We start from the raw sequence: 24,861 nt of genomic DNA, 5'->3' as shown, positions 1-24,861 counted from the left end.
TATATTAGGTTAATATAATTAATATAGTTATTATATTATATATATTAACTATATTAACCCTAAGTATATTAGGGTTAATATAGTTAATATCGTTATTATATGTATATTAAGTTAAGTATAATAACCCTATCTAACTCTAACATCCCTAACTAAATTCTTATTAAAATAAATCTAATTAATATTAATATTATTAATTAAAATATTCCTATTTATATCTAAATACTTACCTATAAAATAAACCCTAAGATAGCTACAATGTAATTAATAATTACATTGTAGCTATTTTAGGGTTTATATTTATTTTACAGGTACTGTAACTTGGTATTTATTTTAACCAGGTACAATAGCTATTAAATAGTTAATAACTATTTAATAGCTACCTAGTTCAAATAATTACCAATTTACCTGTAAAATAAATCCTAACCTAAGTTACAAATACACCTACACTATCAATAAATTAAATAAACTACAAATATCTAAACTAAAATACAATTAAATAAACTAAACTAAATTACAAAAAAACCCCACTAAATTACAAAAAATAAAAAAAGATTACAAGATTTTTAAGCTAATTACACCTATTCTAAGCCCCCTAATAAAATAATAAAGCCCCCCAAAATAAAAAAAATTCCCTACCCTATTCTAAATTAAAAAAGTTAACAGCTCTTTTACCTTACCAGCCCTTAAAAGGGCCTTTTAATTAGAAATTAGGGGTTAATGTATTTAATATAGCTGGCGGCGGTATAGGGGGATTAGATTAGGGGTTAATTAATTTAATATAGCTGGCGGTCGGGGTAGGGGGATTAAATTAGGGGTTAATAATTTTAATATAGCTGGCGGTGGGGTAGGGGGATTAGATTAGGGGTTAATAATTTTAATATAGCTGGCGGCGGTGTAAGGGGCTCACATTAGGGGGTAGTTAATGTAGGTGGCGGCGGGGTAGGAGCTCACATTAGGGGGTAGTTAATGTAGGTGGCGGCAGGGTAGGAGCTTACATTAGGGGGTAATATAAATAATGTAGGTGGCGGCGGGGTCCGGGAGCGGCGGTTTAGCGGTTAATAACTTTATTAGGTGACGGCGAGGTCCGGGAGCGGCGGTTTAGGGGTTAATACATTTTTTATTGTTAGGATAGTGAGGGGGGAAAGCGGATAGAGGGTTAGACGATTCGGGCTATGTTTGGGAGGCGTGTTAGACAGTACTGGTGATTTTATAACTTAGTCAGGTTTTGTAGGCGCCGGCAGTTTCTAAAGTGCCATAAGTCACTGGCGACTCCAGAAATTTGTACTTACGCAGATTTCTGGACATCGCTGGTTTATCCGACTTACGGCACTTTAGCCTCTGACGGCGCCGTATATGTGATAGCTCGAGTTGCGAGCTGAAACTACGGGCGGCGGGGGTTCCCTCACTTGCGCCGCAAACTACGATCTATATCGGATCGCGCCCCTGATCCTACCTGTGTATGCTCTCATGGAAAACAACTACGTTTTAACAAAGGAGAACAATAGCAACAGGAAAATGTAAAGTAACAAATAAATAAATATCTGTATTCAGTTAATGATAATAAAGGTAAAGGAGCTGATGTGTAAGATACATTAGCTAAGAGCAAGTTTGTTCCCTGTGTGACGACTCTCAGTGGTGCCTCTGCTATAACCCAGTCAATATGTGAAGTAGCCAACTTCAGCAATGGCCTCATTTCCTCACTCAGCATTGTGTGTTTGTGCCTTAAACAGGAAACCGAGCCTCATATTCACTGACTAACAAGGAAATATAGGATGTGTACTCCATCTGGGACACATAAACATAACAATGCGGCTTTCAGGAGTTTAGAGAGAAACGTTCTGCTGCTACTACACACAAATATATATCAACTCCTGTATTGTCTGCATTATTGGCACCATAATAAAAGTAAGGCTGCAATGCAAGAGAAGATAAAACAAAATCAGTGAACTCATTAATCACAATAGTGTGACAATAAATTGCACTTATGCTACTTTGTCCTACACAAGCGTGAAATTCGTCCTCTCTAAAGTGAAAATACACTTCCTCCCCTGACACAGGAAGCCAATCAGACGCGGCATATCTGTGTAGCTGCCAATAAACAATGTGTAATGATGCTCAAGAGCGGTCTACATTATTAACCCTTTGTAAATATTAACCTGAAAGTCCTGAAAGTCAAACACACACAGAAATGTTATGGTGAAATGCTCTAGTGCATTATAGCATCTAACTCACTATTCATGTCCCTTTAATATTGCAGAGTATTAAATATCTCCAAATTTGTGCCAAAAGAAAGTTATGTTATGTGATTTGCACAGCGTACAGTTTTAAGGCCACTTTACATCGGCACAGCACAGAAATTCCCACAGCAACTGACTCTATTTCTTTCTTTCTCCATCTCACTTTCCTCTCTTTCTCTCTCTCTCTCTCTCTCTCTCTCTCTCTCTCTCTCTCTCTCTCTCTCTCTCTCTCTTCTCTCTCTCTTTCTCTCTCCCTCTCTCTTTCTCTCTCTCTCTTTCTCTCTCTCTCTTTTTCTCTCTCTCTTTTTCTCTCTCTTTCTCTCTCCCTCTCTCGCTCTCTCTTTCTCTCTCTTTCTTTCTTTCTTTCTCCGTCTCACTTTCCTCTCTTTCTCTCTCTCTCTTTCTCCCTCTCTCGCTCTCTCTTTCTCTCTCTCTCTTTCTTTCTCTCTCTTTTTTTTTCTCTCTCTCTCTCTTTCTCTCTCTCTCTCCTTTTTCTTACTCTCTTTTTCTTACTCTCTCTCTGTCTCTTTCTCTCTGTCTCTTTCTCTCTCACTCACTCTGTGAGGCCTACTTATCAAACCGTCAACTTTCTTGCATTCAACAGCACCAATACGCTCGCCTGACATCGCCTAACATCGCGGCCACGAACCTGAATATGTTCTCCTTATTTATTAAAAAAGCTGTCAAAAAGCCGCGCACCAAGTACGGGGCGATGAGCAGCGGACTGTTGTTAACTATCAGTCATCGATCTTGCTGCTAGTCGGCTTTTTCACTGCTTTATTTATATCCTGTCACTAAACACTGCCACTATACTAAAATGTTTAAACCCTATCCCGCTGCTCCCAGACCCCACTGCAACTAAATAAAGTTATTAACTCCTATCCCGCTGTTCCCGGAGCCCACCGAAACTCTAATAAACTTATTAACCCCTATTACGCTGCTCCCCGACACCGCCGCAACAAACTAAATGTATTAACCCCTATCCCTCCACTCCCGGAGACCATCGCAACTCTAATAAAGGTATTAACCCCTATCCCTATGCTCCCGGAGACCATCGCAACTCTAATAAAGGTATTAACCCCTATCCCTCCACTCCCAGAGCCCACCGCAACTAATAAATGTATTAACCCCTAAACCCCTTTGCCTCCCACATCACTACCACTTACTAAACCTATTAACCCCTAAACCGCCAGCCCCCCACATTGCCATAAACTAAATTAACCTATTAACCCCTAAACCTAACAACCCGCTAACTGCACATTAAAATTACATCATCCCTATCTTATAATAAATTTAAACTTACCTTTAGAATTAAAATAAACTATATTAAACTATTAATTAACCTACCCTAACTATTATACTAAAATTACATTAAACTATATTAAACTACTAATTAACCTACCCTAACTATTATCCTACAATTACATTAAACTACAAATTAAATTAAATATATTATATAGTCAAAAACCTAACCCTACTCAAATAATTTATATCTACTATTAAAAATTACAAACTTACAAAAAACTAACAATTAAGTTACACACAATAACAAACACTAAGTTACAAAAAAAATAAATAAACACTAAGTTGCACAAAATAAAAAACACTGTTACACAAAATAAAAAAATAAATGATCAAATATTTAAACTAATTACACCTAATCTAAGAGCCCTATGAAAATAAAAAGCCCCCCCAAAATAAAAAAAACCCTAGCCTACAATAAACTACCAATGACCCTTAAAAGGGCCTTTTGCTGGGCATTGCCCCAAAGAAATCAGCTCTTTTACCTGAAAAATAAAATACAAACACCCCCCCAACAGTAAAACCCACCACCCACACAACCAACCCCCCAAATAAAAACCTATCTAAAAAACCTAAGCTCCTCATTGCCCTGAAAAAGGGCATTTGGATGGGCATTGCCCTTAAAAGGGCATTTAGCTCTTTTTCAGCCCAAAACCCTAATCTAAAATTAAAACCCACCCAATAAACCCTTAAAAAAACCTAACACTAACCCCCGAAGATCCACTTACAGTTTTGAAGACCGGACATCCATCCTCAATGAAGCGGCAGAAGTCCTCATTGAAGCCGGCAGACGTCTTCATCTAAGTGGGCTGAAGTCTTCATCCAAGCCAGAAGAAGTCTTCAATCAAATGGCATCTTCTATCTTCATCCATCCGGCGGGGGAGCAGCTCCATCTTCGTCGCAGAGCATCCTCTTCAATCAACGTCTTCTTCCAAATGAAGTTTCCCTTTAAATGGTGTCATCCAAGATGGCGTCCCTTAGATTCCAATTGGCTGATAGATTTCTATCAGCCAATTGGAATTAAGGTTGAAAAAATCCTATTGGCTGTTGCAATCAGCCAACAGGATTGAGCTTTCATCCTATTGGCTGATTCAATCATGTATGTTCTATTTATTCATAAATACACATTTCTACATATATATGGTGTTTGTTTTTTTGGTATCATATATATGTATACCTATATATATATATATTCATATATAGGTATAGATATCTACAGATATACATATAAGAATATCAATTTTAAAATACATAGAACATATTCCCCTATGTGAAGAACATTGTAATGTGAAAAATTGACAGTTTAACACTTTAAAGGGATCCAATGCTTTAATATATATATATATATATAAAATGTTTATATGAATGTGTATATATGTCTGTAAATATGTATCTCTATGTTAAAGCCCTTTGCAGACTTTTTTTTTAACACCTGAGACCTCATATCTTTGAGCCCTTATAACATTTTTATACAGTATTTTTTTTAAATATTTTTTATTAGATAGTGTCATTAAGAGTGTAACTGTACTTTTAAATGTATTTTTGATGTGTTTTGTGGGTTGCGGTAATCATTCTAGCGTAAATTGCAATTGCATTTGTTTGGATTTACTTTCAACTTGTAATACAAACGCTCCTTCCGTGTGCAAACAGCCATTCCTATCGCTGCGGAATCTGTTGGTGCTCTACAAATAACTAATAATAATAATGATATAGCTCCGTATAACTGTAAGCACACCACTAATAATCTGACCCTAAATCGGTACTGTAGTGAATACACAAACAATGACATCAAGCTCATTATACCTTTTATTGAGTAGCATAACATGACGTTTCAATTCTTATTCTAAAAGTTTCTGTGGTTACTATAGCAACAAGGCTTGTAACCTAACAACTACATCCTCCGGCTGGATGATGGCAGCTTCAGGACTCACAGACTCAGACATTATTTCTGCACATAACAGAGGAACTGAAGAGTAACGATTGTGTAGCTGCTATTTAGTTATATTATTAGGGGCACACCATCTATAACATGGTACAATATTTAGCACCTGCATAAAACACTATTTTCCATACTATAAGATTTACTATGGGATAATGTTAGGGTTTAACCCTCCCATCACAGCAGACTTCCAGACATATTTGGAGAAAATGAAACAGCAGACTTCTATTGACATAAAGTTCATCATGTGGGTGGATCACATTAGTGACCTCTTCATAAGGTCTTTGGGAACGGAGCAGGTTTGGGGAAAAAGCATCTGGAAAAACTTTCCCTAACTGCTAATAATTGCTGTTGGTTATTTAGCAGAATCAGGACACAATAGATTATTGTCCTCACTAAAACTAAAGGCTTCCTGACCTGCCTCTTGCAAATCTCTGTTTATACCGAGCATTTGATTTCTACAACGAGACGCAAACCAGACCATGTGGAAGAATTGCTAAATGTATTGAAAGTTTATTTAAACATGCAAACTATCAAGACCACACACACACTGGTGCAATTAGAGATCTAGAGCTATAACCCAATGGCAAAGCTTATACTTGTTATCAGAAGGTTTGGGAACTTGTATGTTGTCTTTTAAGTCTGAGATGTGTATCCTCAGGCAGTATAGATGGTACCCCAATACTGCATGGTCATGTGACGACGGAGCCAAACAGAACAGTGTTGTGGGATTCTGGAGATGGCAACTGTCCAGTATGCAGCATTATCACACATGCTTAGTGTCACATTTTTCTCATGACAGCTATCTTAGAAACAGCACCATACTTGTAAAAGACAGAGTGAAGAAATAAACTATCTACACCAAACTGCTGCTCTGTACTGTCTTAAAGGACCAGCAAATATAATATAAATAATAAGTGCACTGCGGAACAGAATATGAACAGTTATAATAATAAAAGGCACCTACTAAGGAGAGGAACTGCACAGTGAATGCCGCTACAAAAGAATAAAATTGGATTGAAATAAACAAGCAGTTTGCCCATTTTGTTACAGACACGCAGAGAGGGCCACGTGACAGATATTTTAGGAGCTCCTCTGCTTTTTGCCTTAGGTCGTGCTTGTCAAATCCAACAGCTGTTGCCGACCCCCACGTTCCCTAACTTGTAATATGGCTATTTTCAGCTTGTGATTGCATTTATATGAATACATCTGCATCACTGTCATTCCTATCATCATTATTATAAATACTGGTTACTGATAGCACAAAATACATGTTTCATGCATGTGCCAATAATACTACTGAGAGGGGACAGTAATGTCGGCTCATGGGTTAGACAGCTGTTTACTTGTGTAATCACATATTGCAGTGCCCTTTGATAAAGAGTAAACATGTGCAGATATATAGGGGCTCATGAGCATGCACGTGTCTTTAGCACTAGAGGGCTGAAGCATTTGAACAATGCATAACATTGTTACCCTTTAGTGCTAAAGACACGTGCATGCTCATGGGCCCCTATATATCTACATATGTTTACTCTTTAACAAAGGAAACCAAAAGAAGAATCTAAATGATAATAGAAAGAAAACAGAAAGTACTTTAATATTGCATGCTCTGTATGAGCTATGGACAGACCGGACTGAGTATAGGGCATACAGGGCATTTGCCCGGTGGGCCGGTTGGTTTAGTCTCATCAGGTCACCAGCATTATTATTTGTGAATGATGTAGGGCCAGCTCTATCCTGCTTTTAAATGCCTGTGAGCCAGGTCAGGGCACGAGAGACTAACTACACAGGCTGATTATTCTTTATTCAAACATGAATTTCAATATCTTCTGTTTGTTTGTTTTTTATGCATTTAAATACATAATACAGTGTCAGAAAGGTGTTACAAACTTTACCTTGTATATTTGTCAGTTTTGGTTCAACAACAGAAAGTAGGGAGGGCAGTGAGCTGCTTAGTCCCCAGTCCGGCCCTGGTTATGGAGGTTTAATTCTGTACATATTGTCCCTTTAAATAAAAACATTTAATTGTATCTGGAGGTATTGTAGAGATAAACTAATGACCCACAGGAACCTGATTCCCTCGGATTGAGTGCAATAGAAATAAAACACAATACAAACATAACCGTGTGCAATCAGTATACACAGGCTGGGTGTCTGCATGTCATTCTCTGTCCCATATTACAGGTAAACTAGCAGCTACAATTGTCTGTACTATTTGTGTCTGATACTTTGTACAATACATGACAGTCTTCCTACAATACCACTGGATACATATGTGCATTGCTGCCTATCCTAGCTTTAACTGCTTGAGAGCCACAGGGCAAAAACAGAGGAACTGGAGCGTTATGGTGTCAGTGTATCCCGTCTTGTCAGATTATGTTTACATTGATGGGTCCATTTGTAAGATTTGTAATGGTGAATGAATCTAAAAGGTTAGTATTTCATCAGGACAGTCACTAGCTGTGGAAAGGACAGCAGTCACTATAAATTCAATATTTTAGATTCTCATTGTGGCAAAATGTAGTGAGTCAGCTACAGACAATAACATACAGATACTGGGATAGATGATAGATAGATAGATAGATAGATAGGACAGATAGAGAGATACAGATAAATGATAGATAGATAGATAGATAGACAGATACAGATAGACGGATACAGATAAATGATAGATAGATAGATAGATAAATAGATAGATAGATAGATAGATAGAACTCAAAGGTTTAATGTCCTTTTTAATTCTGGGTTGAGTGTCAGAGGATACTGTATGTAAAGCCACAATTAATCAGTCACCCATCCCTCTATATACCCTTCACATGCAGCAAGTATGCACCCTAGCTGTATTCTTTACTGTACATCCTCCTATATATCCATTGCATGCAGCAAGTATGTGTCTCTCTCTCTCTCTCTCTCTCTCTCGTTAAAATCTTTATTAAAATTAATATTTCATAAATATGTCTTTTGATGTTATATGTGTGTATGTCTATATATGAGTATTTATGTGTTTATATTTGTATATAGGTGTGTAAATACATATATACACACATATAAACACATAAATACATATGTACATACATATAAACACATAAATACATATATACACACATATAAACACATAAATACATATGTACACACATATAAACACATAAATACATATATACACACATATAAACACATAAATATATATGTACGCACATATAAACACATAAATACATATGTACACATATATAAACACATAAATACATATATACACACATAAATACATATGTACACATATATAAACACATAAATACATATGTACATACATATAAACACATAAATACATATGTACACATATATAAACACATAAATACATATATACACACATATAAACACATAAATACATATGTACACATATATAAACACATAAATACATATGTACACACATATAAACACATAAATACATATGTACACATATATAAACACATAAATACATATGTACACATATACACACATGAGAGAGAGCTTGAAATTTCCAGTGGTGCCGACGACTTAGAAATTGCAGCAGAAGACTTAGAAATGTGACTTTCTTCTATCTTTAACATTGAGTGGACTACTAACTTTTCCCCCTGGACTAGTAGCTTTTAACCCCTGACTAGTAAACCATAGTGATATTTCTCCACCCCTTTATATAAAGGTGTTTCAATTGAAGTTGTTATAACGGTTAGAGTGACAGCTATTAATGCACACATGGCTTGCTGTCATTGCACACATTACTAGCACTTAGCACAAGAGACAAATGCATGTGACCTCACCAGCAGACACATGGTTAATACACATAATTACACTCGCAGTAAATATAAATGTTTTTATAAGCATTTTCTAAAGCGTGAATATTAGAAAAGCATTTGCAGTCATGTTAGAAATATTCAGTTGTGCAATTCAAATATGACTTCTCGGTCCTTTTAAAATAACGTGACTAACAGTCTATGGGTTTGCATGCTACAACAAGCTGTTCCTGCTAGCGGTATGCACACAAGACATGTAGGAACAACGTTATGCTCTGGCTCGGAGCCTTTAAAGGCAACAAGTTATGCTGTAGGACAATCAGGGGTTAGTGTGGGTGTTGGGACTGGGAGTGGATTAATCACGGCACGTGTCTTTACAATAAGCTCTGTGTGGGACCTTTCGATCTGTGCAAAGCTACCAATAACCACAACCAAAATGTGTTCTTCTCCAGGGCCTCAATCAGAACATCAAACAGTGACAAAACAAATAGAGTGAAACAACACGCACAAAGCACTGCAAAACGATCCGAATAAAGAAGGTTTCCAGGGGCTAACTATTAGCTTGTGGCCTGGAGGGAAGATAAGCAGTCACGCCTTACTTGCTAATGATCATCTGCTTGATACATTGATGTTTTAGATGAGAAGCTGCTTTACAGGTTGGTACAAGATACACTGTCAGGGCTGCCTGACCTGGACCTGTAATAAAAACTGTCAAAGGGATATTACAGCAGACCACTTGCTTTTTGGATATGGCCTTTGTAATCCCAACACACACAGAAATGTGGTATTCTTTGTTGAAAGCTAAACCTAGGTAGGCTCACATGCTAATATCTAAGCCATTGGAGACCACCTCTTATCTCAGTGCATTTTGACAGTTTTTCACAGTTTGTGTGTGCCATTTAGGTAACATTGTGCTCACTTCCGATTGAGTAAAAAAATGCAAGTCTGTAAATAGCACTGAGATAAGTAGCGCAGTCTGCTGAAGATTAAATACAAGGTAATCACAGAGATAATAACTATCGGCTAGATTACGAGTTGTGTGTTAAGGTAAAAAAGTAGCATTAAGAGGTCCTAACGCTGCTTTTTTACGCTCCCGCTGGTATTACGAGTCTTGCAGGTATAGATGTACCACACACTTCTTTGGCCTTACCGCAAAACGACTTACGTAAACTTCGTAAAGTCTTTTTTCTATGGGACTTCCATAGCGCAGATATGAGTCTGTCCTGGGAGGCCAAAAAGTGAGCGGTACACCCTACCCCGTCAAGAGTCCTAATGAATTTAAAAGTCAGTAGTTAAGAGTTTTATGGTACAAAGCCGTAACATAAAACTCATAACTAAAGTGCTAAAAACTAACACCCATAAACTACCTGTTAACCCCTAAACCGAGGCTCTCACGCATCGCAAACACTAAAAAAAAGTTTAACCCCTAAACTGAGGCCCTCCTGCATCGCAAACACTAAAATAAAAATTTTAACCCCTAATCTGCCACTCCGGACACCGCCGCCACCTACATTATATTTATGAACCCCTAATCTGCCGCCCCCAACATCGCCGACATCTTCATTATATTATATTTATATTTTTTAGGGGTTAATAAATATAATGTAGGTGGCGGCGATGTTGGGGGCAGCAGATTAGGGGTTTATAAGTATAATGTAGGTGGCGGCGGTGTCCGGAGCGGTAGATTAGGGGTTAATAAATATAATGTAAGTGTGGGCGATGTCGGGGACAGCAGATTAGTGGTTAATAAGTGTAAGATTAGGGGTGTTTAGACTTGGGGTTCTTGTTAGGGTGTTAGGTGTAGACATAAATTGTATTTCCCCATAGGAATCAATGGGGCTGCGTTAGTGAGTTTTACGCTGCTTTTTTGCAGGTGTTAGACTTTTTCTCAGCCGGCTCTCCCTGTTGATTCCTATGGTGAAATCGTGCACGAGCACGTACAACCAGCTCACCACTGACTTAAGCAGCGCTGGTATTATAGTGCGGTAAGTAGAAAACATTTGCTCAACGCTCACTTCTTGCCTTTTAACGCTGGGTTTGTAAAAACCCGTAATGCCAGCGCTGTAGGTAAGTGAGCGGTGACACAAAACTGCTCGTTAGCACCGCACAGCTCAAAACGAAAAACTCGTAATCTAGCCGTATATTAATATAACCATGTTAGTTATGCAAAACTGTATAATGGGTAATAAAGGGATCATCTATCTTTTTAAACAATAACAAGTCTGGTGTAGACTGTCCCTTTAATATATATATATAAGATACAATGATTTTATTTTATTTTTTTTAACCTATAAGTCACAATCTTCTCAGCCTGGCTCTTTGGTTTGTTTTTTTGTGATCTAAACTGCAAATACTAATCTATATTTATTTTATATGTAGGTTACATGTATAAGCTGTATTATATAACATATAAATATTACCTGTCTGATTACAGTACGGTACTATCATATTGGACTAACAACCACTTTGCACTGTGTACACTCTGAGCTATTACACAGCTTCAGGTACACGTTTTGGATCGCCCACGTCACACCCAGAGGATTTCCTCTCATCACAGAACAGCTGAGCCATAGACGCTGATTCAGTGCACACGCTGTGTGCAGAGGACAAGCCTGAGCCGATAACGGCTACAAACAACCAGCGTACTGACTGCTGTATTAAGGTCAGCCTGCCTGAATGCACTACTTGCGAGTGCCAACTCTCTTGTGAGTATCCATCTTGCTGATACCGTGTTTTTGTCTGTGTCTGCCTGGGTTCAGACGTTATTGCACCATTAGGTTCTTGTTTTCTCTTCTACCATAACAGATCTCCGATACGAATTCCATACACTCAGCGTACTGACTGCTGTATAAAGGTCAGCCTGCCTGTATGCACTACTTGTGAGTGCCAATCCCTTTGTGAGTATTCATTTGGCTGATGCTGTTTATGATTGTATCTATCTGGTCCCAGACGATATTACATCATTAGGCGCTCTCTCTCTTTTACTCTCAATTCTAATGATATAAAACTACCTTTAGGTTACATGCATTGGCCCCTATTTAAGAAAGTCTGGCGGACCTGATCCGACACTGCGGATCAAGTCCGCCAGACCTCGCTGAATACGGCGAACAATACGGAGCTTGATAGATAGGCCCCATAAGCTGTATTATAACATGTAAATATTGTGTAAATGTTTGGTTACTTGATGTCCTCCACAAAAAGAGAACTGGACAACCTAATAGTGACTCGGCATGATGATAGATGATCTTAGAGTTAATCTGTATAGGGCGGGGCCTATTTGAGCCTTCCTATAAAAAAACATAATTTATGTAAGAACTTACCTGATAAATTCATTTCTTTCATATTAGCAAGAGTCCATGAGCTAGTGACGTATGGGATATACAATCCTACCAGGAGGGGCAAAGTTTCCCAAACCTCAAAATGCCTATAAATACACCCCTCACCACACTCACAAATCAGTTTAACGAATAGCCAAGAAGTGGGGTGATAAGAAAAAAGTGCGAAAGCATAAAAAATAAGGAATTGGAATAATTGTGCTTTATACAAAAAAATCATAACCACCACAAAAAAGGGTGGGCCTCATGGACTCTTGCTAATATGAAAGAAATGAATTTATCAGGTAAGTTCTTACATAAATTATGTTTTCTTTCATGTAATTAGCAAGAGTCCATGAGCTAGTGACGTATGGGATAATGACTACCCAAGATGTGGATCTTCCACGCAAGAGTCACTAGAGAGGGAGGGATAAAATAAAGACAGCCAATTCCACTGAAAATAATCCACACCCAAAATAAAGTTTAAATCTTATAATGAAAAAAACTGAAATTATAAGCAGAAGAATCAAACTGAAACAGCTGCCTGAAGTACTTTTCTACCAAAAACTGCTTCAGAAGAAGAAAACACATCAAAATGGTAGAATTTAGTAAAAGTATGCAAAGAAGACCAAGTTGCTGCTTTGCAAATCTGATCAACCGAAGCTTCATTCCTAAACGCCCAGGAAGTAGAAACTGACCTAGTAGAATGAGCTGTAATCCTTTGAGGCGGAGTTTTACCCGACTCGACATAAGCATGATGAATTAAAGATTTCAACCAAGATGCCAAAGAAATGGCAGAGGCCTTCTGACCTTTCCTAGAACCGGAAAAGATAACAAATAGACTAGAAGTCTTTCGGAAAAATCTTAGTAGCTTCAACATAATATTTCAAAGCTCTAACTACATCCAAAGAATGCAATGATTTCTCCTTAGAATTCTTAGGATTAGGACATAATGAAGGAACCACAATTTCTCTACTAATGTTGTTGGAATTCACAACCTTAGGTAAAAATTCAAAAGAAGTTTGCAACACCGCCTTATCCTGATGAAAAATCAGAAAAGGAGACTCACAAGAAAGAGCAGATAATTCAGAAACTCTTCTGGCAGAAGAGATGGCCAAAAGGAACAAAACTTTCCAAGAAATTAATTTAATGTCCAATGAATGCATAGGTTCAAACGGAGGAGCTTGAAGAGCCCCCAGAACCAAATTCAAACTCCAAGGAGGAGAAATTGACTTAATGACAGGTTTTATACGAACCAAAGCTTGTACAAAACAATGAATATCAGGAAGATTAGCAATCTTTCTTTGAAAAAGAACAGAAAGAGCAGAGATTTGTCCTTTCAAGGAACTTGCAGACAAACCTTTCTCCAAACCATCCTGAAGAAACTGTAAAATTCTCGTAATTCTAAAACAATGCCAGGAAAAATGATGAGAAAGACACCAAGAAATATAAGTCTTCCAGACTCTATAATATATCTCCCTAGATACAGATTTACGAGCCTGTAACATAGTATTAATCACAGAGTCAGAGAAACCTCTTTGACTAAGAATCAAGCGTTCAATCTCCATACCTTTAAATTTAAGGATTTGAGATCCTGATGGAAAAAAGGACCTTGCGACAGAAGGTCTGATCTTAACGGAAGAGTCCACGGTTGGCAAGAGGCCATCCGGACAAGATCCACATACCAAAACCTGTGAGGCCATGCTGGAGCTACCAGCAGAACAAACGAGCATTCCTTCAGAATCTTGGAGATCACTCTTGGAAGAAGAACTAGAGGCGGAAAGATATAAGCAGGATGATACTTCCAAGGAAGTGACAATGCATCCACTGCTTCCGCTTGAGGATCCCTGGATCTGGACAGATACCTGGGAAGTTTCTTGTTTAGATGAGAGGCCATCAAATCTATTTCTGGAAGTCCCCACATTTGGACAATCTGAAGAAATACTTCTGGGTGAAGAGACAATTCGCCCGGATGCAACGTTTGGTGACTGAGATAATCCGCTTCCCAATTGTCTATGCCTGGGATATGAACCACAGAAACTAGACAGGAGCTGGATTCCGCCCAAACCAGAATTCGAGATACTTCTTTCATAGCCAGAGGGCTGTGAGTCCCTCCTTGATGATTGATGTATGCCACAGATGTGACATTGTCTGTCTGAAAACAAATGAACGATTCTCTCTTTAGAAGAGGCCAAGACTGAAGAGCTCTGAAAATTGCACGGAGTTCCAAAATATTGATCGGTAATCTCACCTCCTGAGATTCCCAAACCCCTTGTGCCGTCAGAGACCCCCACACAGCTCCCCAACCTGTAAGACTTGCATCTGTTAAGATTACAGTCCAGGTCGGAAGAACAAAAGAAGCCCCCTGAACTAAACGATGGTGATCTGTCCACCACGTCAGAGAGTGTTGTACAATCGGTTTTAAAGATATTAATTGAGATATCTTTGTGTAATCCCTGCACCACTGGTTCAGCATACAGAGCTGAAGAGGTTGCATGTGAAAACGAGCAAAGGGGATCGCGTCCGATGCAGCAGTCATAAGACCTAGAATTCCCATGCATAAGGCTACCGAAGGGAATGATTGTGACTGAAGGTTTCGACAAGCTGATATCAATTTTAGACGTCTCTTGTCTGTCAAAGATAGAGTCATGGACACTGAATCTATCTGGAAACCCAAAAAGGTTACCCTTGTCCGAGGAATCAATTAACTTTTTAGTAAATTGATCCTCCAACCATGATCTTGAAGAAACAACACGTCGATTCGTATGAGATTCTGCTAAATGTGAAGACTGAGCAAGTACCAAGATATCGTCCAAATAAGGAAATACCACAATACCCTGTTCTCTGATTACAGACAGAAGGGCACCGAGAACCTTTGTAAAAATTCTTGGAGCTGTTGCTAGGCCAAACGGCAGAGCCACAAACTGGTAATGCTTGTCTAGGAACGCGAATCTCAGAAACTGATAGTGATCTGGATGAATCGGAATATGCAGATATGCATCCTGTAAATCTATTGTAGACATATAATGCCCTTGCTGAACAAAAGGCAGGATAGTCCTTACAGTTACCATTTTGAATGTTGGTATCCTTACATAACGATTCAATATTTTTAGATCCAGAACTGGTCTGAAGGAATTTTCCTTCTTTGGTACAATGAAGAGATTTGAATAAAACCCCAGCCCCTGTTCCAGAACTGGAACTGGCATAATTACTTCAGCCAACTCTAGATCTGAAACACATTTCAGAAATGCTTGAGCCTTCGCTGGATTTACTGGGACACGGGAAAGAAAAAATCTCTTAGCAGGAGGCCTTATCTTGCAGCCAATTCTGTACCCTTCTGAAACAATATTCTGAATCCAAAGATTGTGAACGGAATTGATCCAAATTCCTTTGAAAAAACGTAATCTGCCCCCTACCAGCTGAGCTGGAATGAGGGCCGCACCTTCATGTGGACTTAGGAGCTGGCTTTGATTTTCTAAAAGGCTTGGATTTATTCCAGACTGGAGATGGTTTCCAAACTGATACCGCTCCTGAGGATGAAGGATCAGGCTTTTGTTCCTTGTTGTGACGAAAGGAACGAAAACGATTATTAGACCTAAATTTACCTTTAGATTTTTTATCCTGCGGTAAAAAAGTTCCTTTCCCTCCAGTAACAGTTGAGATAATAGAATCCAACTGAGAACCAAATAATTTATTACCCTGGAAAGAAAGGGAAAGCAGAGTAGACTTAGAAGACATATCAGCATTCCAAGTTTTAAGCCATAAATCTCTTCTAGCTAAAATAGCTAGAGACATATACCTGACATCAACTCTAATGATATCAAAGATGGCATCACAAATAAAATTATTAGCATGTTGAAGAAGAAGAATAATGCTATGAGAATTATGATCTGTTACTTGTTGCGCTAAAGCTTCCAACCAAAAAGTACGCTTAGCAAGAGTAGAGACAGCCCCATCAACCTTAGGGATTTTGTCCCAAAATTCTAATCTGTCAGATGGCACAGGATATAATTGCTTAAAATGTTTAGAAGGAGTAAATGAATTACCCAAATTATTCCATTCCCTGGAAATTACTTCAGAAATAGCACCAGGAACAGGAAAAACTTCTGGAATAACTACAGGAGATTTAAAAACCTTATCTAAACGTTTAGATTTAGTATCAAGAGGACCAGAATCCTCAATTTCTAATGCAATTAGGACTTCTTTAAGTAAAGAACGAATAAATTCCATTTTAAATAAATATGAAGATTTATCAGCATCAACCTCTGAGACAGAATCCTCTGAACCAGAAGAGCCATTATCAGAATCAGAATGATGATGTTCATTTAAAAATTCATCTGAAAAATGAGAAGTTTTAAAAGACTTTTTACGTTTACTAGAAGGAGGAATAACAGACATAGCCTTCTTAATGGATTTAGAAACAAAATCTCTTATGTTATCAGGAACACTCTGAGTATTAGATGTTGATGGAACAGCAACAGGTAATGTAACTTTACTAAAGGAAATATTATCTGCATTAACAAGTTTGTCATGACATTCAATACAAACAACAGCTGGAGGAACAGCTACCAAAAGTTTACAGCAGATACACTTAGCTTTGGTAGCTCCAGCACCAGGCAGCGATTTTCCAGAAGTATCTTCTGACTCAGCTTCAACATGGGACATCTTGCAATATGTAATAGAAAAAACAACATATAAAGCACAATTTATCAAATTCCTTAAATGACAGTTTCAGGAATGGGAAAAAATGCCAGTGAACAAGCTTCTAGCAACCAGAAGCAATAAAAAATGAGACTTAAATAATGTGGAGACAAAAGTGACGCCCATATTTTTTTTTTTTTAGCGCCAAATAAGACGCCCAAATTATTTGGCGCCTAAATGCTTTTGGCGCCAAAAATGACGCCACATCCGGAACGCCGACATTTTTGGCGCAAAAGAACGTCAAAAAATGACGCAACTTCCGGCGACACGTATGACGCCGGAAACAGAAAAAAAATTTGCGCCAAAAAAGTCTGCGCCAAGAATGACGCAATAAAATGAAGCATTTTCAGCCCCCGCGAGCCTAACAGCCCACAGGGAAAAGTCAAATTTTAAGGTAAGAAAAATTTGTTTTATTCAAATGCATTATCCCAAATATGAAACTGACTGTCTGAAAATAAGGAATGTTGAACATCCTGAGTCAAGGCAAATAAATGTTTGAATACATATATTTAGAACTTTATAAAAAAGTGCCCAACCATAGCTTAGAGTGTCACAGAAAATAAGACTTACTTACCCCAGGACACTCATCTACATGTTGTAGAAAGCCAAACCAGTACTGAAACGAAAATCAGCAGAGGTAATGGTATATATATATAAGAGTATATCATCGATCTGAAAAGGGAGGTAAGAGATGAATCTCTACGACCGATAACAGAGAACCTATGAAATAGACCCCGTAGAAGGAGATCATTGAATTCAAATAGGCAATACTCTCCTCACATCCCTCTGACATTCACTGCACGCTGAGAGGAAAACCGGGCTCCAACCTGCTGTGGAGCGCATATCAACGTAGAATCTAGCACAAACTTACTTCACCACCTCCATAGGAGGCAAAGTTTGTAAAACTGATTTGTGGGTGTGGTGAGGGGTGTATTTGTAGGCATTTTGAGGTTTGGGAAACTTTGCCCCTCCTGGTAGGAATGTATATCCCATACGTCACTAGCTCATGGACTCTTGCTAATTACATGAAAGAAAGGTTTTATTCTGTGTTATCTGGCAAGACTAAGGGCAGCAGGCCTGAAACGTTGTCTTGTATGTAATACCTTTGGGACATTACAATGAAGATGTAAGATTTGGAAGAGATTGGTGAGTGCTGCTGTATTTTGGATCATACTCAATGGTAGATAGGATTCAAACAATGCCTCCCCCAAAACCCTATGCATTGGCCCCCACTCTTAAACCAACCATGTTTATTTCTCACAACTGATGAGTCATTTCGCCCATTGGCTTCCAGTAACATACAAATATAAAATGTTACATCTTTGTCTGTAATAAACATAAAGAGAAGTAATTTGATACCCTTGGCTGCCCATCACTTCCAAATGTGTAACGTGTCTATACTGTGATACAGATACAGATTTGGAATGGGGTGACGTGAAATAGCGCATGTGCAGTACTAGGGTAGCTTTTTCTGACGGGTCCGCTTGAATCTTGGACACTTGGCAGCCCTACCTAAATGATATAAGATATTGTTGTTTACACTTAGTCCCATCCCCTCTCCAAACTACCCATTTTACAGATCCAAATATTCCAAAATCTAAGTTATTACAAAATCCAAACCTTTTCCGATACCAATCAGTTTGGATAAAAGACTTTCTACCTGTACAATTTACAACATTTATGTAAAGATTATATTGTACAATCTTTCTTGTTTCTCTGTTCTAATAGAAATGTCTTCAGTCAGTTTGGGGTCTGACATACTGATTTTCGTCATCAACTATGCACTTAAAATAACAACATACATAGCAATAAAAAAGACCAGAAGACATGTATTCACAGGGGCAAATCTGTAAGAAATCTTCTAACACACCGTTAGTCAATGTAATCTTTTGTATTTTTGCGACTCATATAAACAATAACCTGATAAGCTTCTTCCGGCTGGCTGACAGCTTTTTGGGGAAGCACTAAGTGGTCTGATTTCATGTATTTCTAATTGATGAATTTAACAAAATGAGGGTGTGTAGTATGGGAGTATAACAGGCTTGGGAGAGTCAGACTTCTCTAAAAAAAACATCATTATACACTGGTTTTATGGTTGTTACACACTCACAGAATCACATTAATCATTAGAAATGAACATTTATATTTAGGACAGCTTACTAGGCACCATCCTGAAATCATAGCACTTAATAGCAGTTTTACTTGAAGAGTCTGTCCTATAACCATATTATTCAGATATATTGTTGCCAGGGCACAAAGCAAGCAATACCCAGTATGATACTTAAGGCTTCAAGCCAAGAGGTGCATCATCTTCACTGTTCCTTTGCACGCCAGATTCTCCCAGAAATCTAAACAAGGATTCATTTCCTGACGCCTTAAAAGTTCACAGTAAGTTCTGTTAGCACAACCAGAATATAACAGTAAGGGCAGCAGTGATAACTGCTTTGTTCTATTTACTGTCCAGTGCTATGGATAATTTGCACTAATCCTACAGCCGAGGATAATAATGTAGCACAACGTATATAGGTGACATAGTATATGGCACCAGCAAGCAAGGAGCACTACAGCTGTGATTAAGCAAATACAAATTACCCTAGAAACCAAAGGCACAAACAGCCTGGTATGTGAGACTAAAGCAGTACACACAAATATAATGACAACAAGAGGCACATCAGTACCAGCTCATTGCCTGACGCCTTTAAATCATATTGGTGAACAACACACAAATATAATGACAGCAAGAGGCACATCAGTACCAGCTCATTGCCTGACGCCTTTAAATCATATTGGTGAACAACACACAAATATAATGACAACAAGAGGCACATCAGTACCTGCTCATTGCCTGACACCTTTAAATCATATTGGTGAACAACACACAAATATAATGACAACAAGAGGCACATCAGTACCTGCTCATTGCCTGATGCCTTTAAATCATATTGGTGAACAACACACAAATATAATGACAACAAGAGGCACATCAGTACCTGCTCATTGCCTGACACATTTAAATCATATTGGTGAACAACACACAAATATAATGACAACAAGAGGCATATCAGTACCAGCTCATTGCCTGACACATTTAAATCATATTGGTGAACAACACACAAATATAATGACAACAAGAGGCACATCAGTACCAGCTCATTGCCTGACGCCTTTAAATCATATTGGTGAACAACACACACATATAATGACAAGAGGCACATCAGTACCAGCTCATTTCCTGACACATTTAAATCATATTGGTGAACAACACACAAATATAATGACAACAAGAGGCACATCAGTACCAGCTCATTACCTGACACATTTAAATCATATTGGTGAACAACACACAAATATAATGACAACAAGAGGCACATCAGTACCAGCTCATTGCCTGACACATTTAAATCATATTGGTGAACAACACACAAATATAATGACAACAAGAGGCACATCAGTACCAGCTCATTGCCTGACGCCTTTAAATCATATTGGTGAACAACACACAAATATAATGACAACAAGAGGCACATCAGTACCAGCTCATTGCCTGACGCATTTAAATCATATTGGTGAACAACACACAAATATAATGACAACAAGAGGCACATCAGTACCAGCTCATTGCCTGACACCTTTAAATCATATTGGTGAACAACACACAAATATAATGACAACAAGAGGCACATCAGTACCAGCTCATTGCCTGACACCTTTAAATCATATTGGTGAACAACACACAAATATAATGACAACAAGAGGCACATCAGTACCAGCTCATTGCCTGACACATTTAAATCATATTGGTGAACAACACACAAATATAATGACAACAAGAGGCACATCAGTACTTGCTCATTGCCTGACACATTTAAATCATATTGGTGAACAACACACAAATATAATGACAACAAGAGGCACATCAGTACCAGCTCAATGCCTGACACATTTAAATCATATTGGTGAACAACACACAAATATAATGACAACATGAGGCACATCAGTACCTGCTCATTGCCTGACACATTTAAATCATATTGGTTAACAACACACAAATATAATGACAACATGAGGCACATCAGTACCTGCTCATTGCCTGATGCCTTTAAATCATATTGGTTAACAACACACAAATATAATGACAACAAAAGGCACATCAGTACCAGCTCATTGCCTGACACATTTAAATCATATTGGTGAACAACACACAAATATAATGACAACAAGAGGCACATCAGTACCAGCTCATTGCCTGACACATTTAAATCATATTGGTGAACAACACACAAATATAATGACAACAAGAGGCACATCAGTACCAGCTCATTGCCTGACGCCTTTAAATCATATTGGTGAACAACACACAAATATAATGACAACAAGAGACACATCAGTACCAGCACATTGCCTGACGCCTTTAAATCATATTGGTGAACAACACACAAATATAATGACAACAAGAGACACATCAGTACCAGCTCATTGCCTGACACATTTAAATCATATTGGTGAACAACACACAAATATAATGACAACAAGAGACACATCAGTACTTGCTCATTGCCTGACACATTTAAATCATATTGGTGAACAACACACAAATATAATGACAAGAGGCACATCAGTACCAGCTCATTGCCTGACACCTTTAAATCATATTGGTGAACAACACACAAATATAATGACAAGAGACACATCAGTACTTGCTCATTGCCTGACGCCTTTAAATCATATTGGTGAACAACACACAAATATAATGACAACAAGAGGCACATCAGTACCAGCTCATTGCCTGACACATTTAAATCATATTGGTGAACAACACACAAATATAATGACAAGAGGCACATCAGTACCTGCTCATTGCCTGACACCTTTAAATCATATTGGTGAACAACACACAAATATAATGACAACAAGAGGCACATCAGTACCAGCTCATTGCCTGACACATTTAAATCATATTGGTGAACAACACACAAATATAATGACAACAAGAGGCACATCAGTACCAGCTCATTGCCTGACACATTTAAATCATATTGGTGAACAACACACAAATATAATGACAACAAGAGACACATCAGTACCAGCTCATTGCCTGACACATTTAAATCATATTGGTGAACAACACACAAATATAATAACAAGAGGCACATCAGTACCAGCTCATTGCCTGATGCCTTTAAATAATATTGGTGAACAACACACAAATATAATGACAACAAGAGGCACATCAGTACCTGCTCATTGCCTGACACCTTTAAATCATATTGGTGAACAACACACAAATATAATGACAACAAGAGGCACATCAGTACCAGCTCATTGCCTGACACATTTAAATCATATTGGTGAACAACACACAAATATAATGACAACAAGAGGCACATCAGTACCAGCTCATTGCCTGACGCCTTTAAATCATATTGGTGAACAACACACACATATAATGACAACAAGAGGCACATCAGTACCTGCTCATTGCCTGACGCCTTTAAATCATATTGGTGAACAACACACAAATATAATGACAACAAGAGGCACATCAGTACCTGCTCATTGCCCGACACATTTAAATCATATTGGTGAACAACACACAAATATAATGACAACAAGAGGCACATCAGTACCTGCTCATTGCCTGATGCCTTTAAATCATATTGGTGAACAACACACACATATAATGACAACAAGAGGCACATCAGTACTTGCTCATTGCCTGACACCTTTAAATCATATTGGTGAACAACACACAAATATAATGACAACAAGAGGCATATCAGTACCAGCTCATTGCCTGACACATTTAAATCATATTGGTGAACAACACACACATATAATGACAAGAGGCACATCAGTACCTGCTCATTGCCTGATGCCTTTAAATCATATTGGTGAACAACACACACATATAATGACAACAAGAGACACATCAGTACCAGCTCATTGCCTGACACATTTAAATCATATTGGTGAACAACACACAAATATAATGACAACAAGAGGCACATCAGTACCAGCTCATTGCCTGACACCTTTAAATCATATTGGTGAACAACACACACATATAATGACAACAAGAGACACATCAGTACTTGCTCATTGCCTGACACCTTTAAATCATATTGGTGAACAACACACAAATATAATGACAAGAGACACATCAGTATCTGCTCATTGCCTGGCACATTTAAATCATATTGGTGAACAACACACACATATAATGACAACAAGAGACACATCAGTATCAGCTCATTGCCTGACGCCTTTAAATCATATTGGTGAACAACACACAAATATAATAACAACAAGAGGCACATCAGTACCTGCTCATTGCCTGACACATTTAAATCATATTGGTGAACAACACACAAATATAATGACAACAAGAGGCACATCAGTACCAGCTCATTGCCTGACACCTTTAAATCATATTGGTGAACAACACACACATATAATGACAAGAGGCACATCAGTACCTGCTCATTGCCTGATGCCTTTAAATCATATTAGTGAATAACACACAAATATAATGACAACAAGAGGCACATCAGTACCAGCTCATTGCCTGACGCCTTTAAATCATATTGGTGAACAACACACACATATAATGACAAGAGGCACATCAGTACCTGCTCATTGCCTGATGCCTTTAAATCATATTGGTGAACAACACACACATATAATGACAAGAGGCACATCAGTACCAGCTCATTGCCTGACGCCTTTAAATCATATTGGTGGACAACACACACATATAATGACAAGAGGCACATCAGTACCTGCTCATTGCCTGATGCCTTTAAATCATATTGGTGAACAACACACACATATAATGACAAGAGGCACATCAGTACCAGCTCATTGCCTGACGCCTTTAAATCATATTGGTGAACAACACACACATATAATGACAAGAGGCACATCAGTACCTGCTCATTGCCTGATGCCTTTAAATCATATTGGTGAACAACACACAATGATGCTGCAATGAGTTTTCTACAAAACAAATACTAAAATCACATGTGCATATTTAATGGGGTTGTAACAGACATAGCTATTGAGTTGTGTATATACTGAAATGCAGATGTGTGTAACTCTCTGATGATAATGTGATTAGAGATATACAATTCAGACAGTCTCTGCATAAACATTCCAAACTCAGAAACAATATCCGCCTTTTATAGATCAATATGGTTCTCGTTAGCTGCTCATGCTGGAAGGAAGCACATTTAGAAAAAAAACAACATTTCATTTCACTGTTTTCAAAATACAGGAGAATATTTTCAACTACAATACATGATTCTGGTATAAAAATAAAGCATTCTGGTATACAAACAGTACACTCTAGTTTATAAATAATGTATTCTGGTATAACCCCCCCCCCCCCAGTACATTCTGGTATAAAAAAACAATGTATTCTGGTATAAAAAACAATATATTCTGATATAAAACAATGTATTCTGGTATAAAAAACAATATATTCTGATAGAAAACAATGTATTTTGGTATAAAAAAACAATATATTCTGGTATAAAAAACAATATATTCTGATATAAAAACAATGTATTTTGGTATAAAAAAACCAATATATTCTGGTA

At 37.9% G+C, this 24,861-nt stretch overlaps 1 protein-coding gene across 5 annotated transcripts in view; it reads right to left on the bottom strand.

The window, feature by feature from the left end:
- Window positions 1–24,861, bottom strand: part of DAB2IP (DAB2 interacting protein) — a 921,554-nt gene that overhangs the window by 446,995 nt on the left and 449,698 nt on the right. The window lies entirely within an intron of this gene.

This window comes from Bombina bombina, chromosome 12 (genome assembly GCF_027579735.1).
Source record: "Bombina bombina isolate aBomBom1 chromosome 12, aBomBom1.pri, whole genome shotgun sequence".
Lineage (NCBI taxonomy): Eukaryota > Metazoa > Chordata > Amphibia > Anura > Bombinatoridae > Bombina > Bombina bombina.
This window is presented reverse-complemented; position numbering and strand designations above follow the sequence as displayed.